This window comes from Crocuta crocuta, unplaced genomic scaffold (genome assembly GCF_008692635.1).
Source record: "Crocuta crocuta isolate KB4526 unplaced genomic scaffold, BGI_CrCroc_1.0 scaffold550, whole genome shotgun sequence".
Taxonomy (NCBI): Eukaryota; Metazoa; Chordata; class Mammalia; order Carnivora; family Hyaenidae; genus Crocuta; species Crocuta crocuta.
This window is the reverse complement of record NW_027529535.1, coordinates 267,579-273,403: the sequence shown is the minus strand read 5'-3', so window position 1 is coordinate 273,403 and position 5,825 is coordinate 267,579. Positions and strand designations below refer to the sequence as shown.

The window sequence follows — 5,825 nt, the reverse complement described above, 5'->3', positions numbered from 1 at the left end:
AGGATTTAGCAAATGCAGAGGGAAAATCATGAAAATTAAATCACATCGTGTACTTTCAAATGCTGGCATTTTCTTATCGAAGTTAAATATTAATCGTATCAGTAAAACACTGGGGTGGAATTCTGTTGCAGAAGTTACAATTTAGATACTTCCTTTCTTTTCCCCTGCCCTATTTTGCATATCACCTTGAGTAAGGAAAACAGCTTATTTGAAATGCTCATTTGTCATCCAGTTCACGTGGTGCACCAAAATAGAGCCCAGCCCTGGATGGAGCAGGGACCATGCTTTGGGGGGGTAGTGTGTGCCCTAAAGAACTGCAGTGGACCTGGGGTAAAAGCATCCTTTCTGCCCCTCCTAATTTTCCCAGAACCCCCCCTCCACCCCCAGCCCCTGCCAAAAAGTTCATGGTCTGGGATTGTTCAGAGTGAAATAGGTGCCTAGTTAGACCTGCTCTGGGTGTGGAGGTGTCTGGTGATTAGAATGACTCTTTGTATATCTGTTCCCTCTTTAATTGCTTCCTTTTAACCTCAAGATTAGGCTTTTATTGCAGAATGAAATGCATATGAGCCATTCAGTTTTACTCCATTACCTCTCTGGCTTAGAATGAACCATCAGTAGAATTAACAAAAATTGCATCATAGAGTTGGAGAATTGCCACCAAGGAAGTATTCTAGCCATACTACAGGAAAGATTCTCCTCGTGGGATTACTTCTCAGTGGAATTCTAAAATCCAGAAGATAATATCACCAAGAAAAACTTAAGTCCTGTCAGCTGTTGGAAAAACTTACCCTACCAAAAAAAATACTCACAAATTCTTTTGATTAGCCACACTTTTAAGAACATCGGATTCAAAAAAAGCAGTTTAGAGTTGAGGGGAGCAGTACCCTACCTGGTCTAATCTGAAGCTGGCAGCTGGAATCAGATCATTGGGTTCACACTGTGCTTATTACCAGTGGACACGGTCCTTCTACTTGAGATCTCAGAATTGAATTCATTAATTTAAATTTATGGAGATTTCCGGTCTAGGACAGAAGAAAAATATTTTATCCCTTCCTTTCTACTCAGGGTTTCCCATAAATTTTTAGGGTGCGTATTCTCCTAAAAGCATGGGTTCCACTTTCATTCAAAGATACGGTGCCACAATTTTGGCTTTTGCTCTTTATGTTTAATGGATGACAGGTGAACACTTTTTTTTTAATATTTTTATTTCTAGGAGAGGGAGAGAGACAGCGTGAGCAGGGGAGGGTGAGAGAGAGAGGGAGACACAGACTCTGAAATAGGCTCTAGGCTCCAGGCTCTGAGCTGGCGGGCAGCACAGAGCCCGATGCGGGGCTNGCCAACAAGTTTCATGATTACTATGCAAATTAGGATAGAGAAAGAAACAAGATATTTAACAAAAACATAACCTTTATCAACAGAATTCTAACCTAGTGTTTTGCTAATATAACTGATATTTAACTTGGATATGGAAATGCTAAGTAAAAAATGTGATGAGAAATTCATTTCTTAAATTCCTTTGGTTAAATCCCCAGAATATCGTATGTCTAAAACTGGAAAAAAATTAAAATTGATTATGGTTGCACATTGATATTTGTTAAAAAGAATGCTAGTAAATACCATTGTATTTAGAAATGGTAAATCCAGCCAAGCTAAAAAGACATTCATAAATTGCTACGCGTTTCAGGACTCTTTGTTAATATCTCAGGCATTCTGCTGCCATGTGAAATGATGTGCTGGTCTGGAATCAAGAATCTCTCCTTTCTTCAGGCTGACAGAAATAATGATCTTTGTTCTTTCAGTTCTGTGTTTGGTACTCTCGGGTACCAATTTGCCCTGCTTGGTAGACCCTGTTTCATAATTTCTTGAGCAAAAGTTTGGACTGTTGTTTCAGATGTGTCTATGTGGGTGTGTGCATGCGTGCACGCGCGCAGGGCCTTGCACGGATGCTCCTCCTTAACAATATCTGATTAGGAAAAAAATTAAAAAGTGAAACCAGTTAAGCAAGAGTTTTAACAGAATCTTCCAGAGTTGAGATTTGTTGGGTGTCTTGCTGGAAACCTGAGCGTTGAGGACAAGGATCACTTGTGTTCTGTCTCACAAACAGCAAGTTATATTTCTGCAACTTGTCTGGATGTGATATCCTGGGAGTTCAAAAGTATGAGTTTGACCAGCTGCCTTTAAAGCTTCTGGAATGTTTTTAAATGAAGGAGAATTGTTAGTACACTGAAAATTTTGCTGTGACAGTGTGAAGCAATAACATTTATATTTTGCATTCTGTGAAATTCTAATCTGAGAGAGACCGTCCTTTCTGCTTAATGCATGCTTTTGCTTTGGGATTTATTACTGCAAAGAATCGAAGTTTATTATTACTCTTCTAAAAAATAGCTGATATTAATACTTTGTTTAATGGTGGGCCTCATATCAATATTGTTGAGTCTCACTCAGGATTTATCTAGGTCTCCTGATTTCACTGGAGTATTGTCATCCTGTGGAATGTAGATGAACCAAATGTTAACCAGCTTTTTAGAGGGTAGGAAATAATGCGTGTATCACCTTTTATTTAATGTCGATTATGGTTAATAGGCCGGTTTGTATTCTTAGTGTTTATTTTGGCTAGAAACAAATAATTACTACTTCCTCAATTTGATTTCAGAGATTGCCTGAGCTATTAAAACATCATATATTACAAGTCTTCATTATTTAAGAGATGTAATCATATTTGAAAATCTCAAACTCCTTATAATTTATTTTGAAAAATGTAGATTCAGAATTGCAGCAAGTGTATTAATTCAGATCAATTGAGAAAAGTCTAGTCTGAATTACTGAAAAGTCTTCCCACTCAATTTCATATATATTGTTGAAATATTGTGTTCATAATAGGTATAAAAATTCAAATGAGGCTGAAATATATAAACATCTTTAGTCTGAATATCAAAGACATAATTCTGGTCTTCTAGAATTGATAACATGTTCGAGAAATGAAAAAAGTACCCAACATTTGCATACTTTGTAAGGTACTTTCACATATTGTCTTATGTGACACTTATCACAGTCCTTGAGGAAAGAATTTTTATGGTTATTTTGCTGAGGAGGAAACTGGACTTACTCAAGCTTAAATAACCAGTGTCCTAATTAACAATTTACTCTGATACAAAAAAAAAAAAAGTTTAATTGTAACTGGAAAAAAAATGTTTTATAATTTCAAAGGAGGCAGATTTTTCTATTTTTCCTCATGTGTTTGTGTGGCGGAATTTCAATAATGAGCAGAGAGACATTCTTTAAAAGTAATCATTTTTGTGATATAGCTGCTAATAAAGTGTTCTCTCGGGCTCTTTGGACACTACTAGAAGCATAGGTGTCAAATGAAATTAAAATTACGCATGTATAAATATCGGTAGATTCCTTAGAGGTTCTTAAATTGGTTTCACTTGGGCATTCTTTCGTAGTAGTCCCTATTCTGTTCTTTGTTTCTGGCTTTATCTAACAACTTTTACCTTTTCCGTTAAAAGACAAATGTTATTCCACTCACCTAGAAGCCATTCGATGATTCAGCACAGTTAAAGGGCTTTGTGTCTGAATGATAGATTTATTTTTTCCCTCAGTATTAATTAGAAGGGCAGAAGTCTATCAGCTGTAAGAGTGGAGACAGAGAAACCCCAATCACAGAAGTGCCTGTGTCCAATAAAAGGGCAGACCACAATGGCAACGGTGAACTACTGCTGTCACCTAGCAGCTAACCCAAGTCAGGGCACTTAGTAGGTGTTCAATAGCTAGACCGTGGTGGAATGACATTTTCTTATTTTAAATTTTCTAAAACACCCTAAAATTTGACAAAGTTTTGCATACTGTCAAGTTTGCCCATAATTAATATGCATTTAATTCTAGTGCCATTTCCCATGATGGATATGAAGAAATCAGATTCAAAGTAGAAGTCATATCTACCACTTTTATACTGTAAAATCTTTTAAGCCAGTCAGAACACTGTTGGTACTGTATAAAGTATAATAGCATATTTAAAACTAAGCCAGAGGAGTTAACCTATGCACAATATACTATATATAGTGCATCATTAGTGTTTGTTGCTAATTTTCAGTGACTGTTTTCGACTACATAAAATCCCTTTTTAATTGAAACTGATGGGGAACGCAGTGAAATTCCACCGTCAGATGTTCCGTGCGTATACAGACCTGTTGTCAGTGTTCTCATTTTAAACTGCAATCTATATTTCTATCTTTTTACAACATTTTAATCTTAATTGCAGATAAAACTCAGAGGAAATTTGCACAGATGCTGCTTTGGAGAACTTTACAACCTGGGTTGCAGAACTGAGCCTTGGTAAACCTGTCTCTCTTACAGCATGTTGCCATACATCTAATTAAGTGCATAAGGTCTTTGGCCTTCAAGATCCATCGACCTTAAACAGGAATGCTTAGCACGTTTACCATATGTTTAAAATCTGTTCTTTATCAATCAGTCCTTTTGTAGCTTTCTAAGTTCTTATTGATGGCTAATATGCAAGAATTAATTTTTAATATTTTAATTGATTTCTTTAATCAGTTTCTCAACTTGTATTTATTAAATACTCAAACTCAGTATTACCTACTCAATGCCTTTTAAAAGAAAGTTATAATGGAGAAAAAAAATTGAGCCTTAAACAAATGGTTACTTCTGTATATTACCTCGCACCAGTGCTTCATTCTATTTGTAAAATCTTTCTCCTTTAAATGGTTGGTTAATACTTTGAGACTTCGTTTACATGTGGCAGTGTTGTAAAAAAAAAAAAAAAACTAAAGATCACGTTTTACCGGTATGGATGGAATATCCCTTTTCTTCAAGTGCAGTTTGTGATGTGTTTTTGTAATTAACATGTTCTGAAAGTTACAATTGATATTTGAAATTGACTGTAGAGCATTTAGCTGAAGAGTTAAGCATTTGATTCCATTAGGTTTTCACATGTGTTAATCTCATTTACAGCATTGAATTGCAGCAGTAACATTTTCCTTTCTGTGAAGTTCTAAATTTAGTTATGACCTACTTAGCAATGCCTTTGAAAAGGGATATTGTATCCATGGTAAATTAATTGTATACCTAAACAGAGATCGCTCAGCTTTGCCTGTCAGGCTTGTAATTGACATCTATTAGACTTCTGCACATGTAAAATTGAATTCAAATAAAATCATATACGCTTTCTAGTTCTTAATATTTGTCTTTCTGAATAATAGTTTAAAGCAATATTTGTTAAAGTTTTCTTGCACTATCACAATTGCTTTTTAGTTACTTCTCAAGAAGCATGTTCGTAGTAGAGACAAAAATCTGTGTAACAGGAGAGGATAGCGCCAAGTCTCTGGGCTTTTTGTTTGTTTTTTGGATTTTTTTTTTTCCAAATGTGCTTCTAATAGCCATTGCCTTCCATGTTGTTTACCTAATCAGCACATTTTGTCTGAATACTTGAACATTTTAACAGTAACACAGGTATAGAAACAGAAAGGAAACTTAGAAAGAGTAATCTTTTGGTTCAGTTTTAACATCTTGGCCACAAGCGTTTTTTGTTTTTGTTTTTGTTTTTTTTTAGCAATGACTTTAAAATTTTGTAAGTTTGACAGTATTTTCTTGTTGGGTTTTTATTTGGTTGTAGTTGTGTGCTTTCAATTTGCAGAAGTTAGTAATCGCAGCTCACCTACTGCACCAAAGTTCTCAAGTTTAGGAGCCCAGCTTTAGTCATTTGAACATGCTTCTAAATAAAAACAAAACAAAAAACCAAAACTATACTTTTGATCTATAATACTAGCTCAATAACTTTGTCAAGGAAAGCTCTAATATATGCA

At 35.4% G+C, this 5,825-nt stretch overlaps 1 protein-coding gene across 1 annotated transcript in view; it reads left to right on the top strand.

The window, feature by feature from the left end:
- RAP2C (RAP2C, member of RAS oncogene family) overlaps nt 1–5,385 on the top strand; it is a 12,286-nt gene extending 6,901 nt beyond the window's left edge. Inside the window, exon 3 of the mRNA XM_077761301.1 lies at nt 4,262–5,385. The gene's annotated coding sequence lies outside the window, so the exon portion shown is untranslated. The remainder of the gene's footprint in view (nt 1–4,261) is intronic.
- Nucleotides 5,386–5,825: the final 440 nt, after the last annotated feature.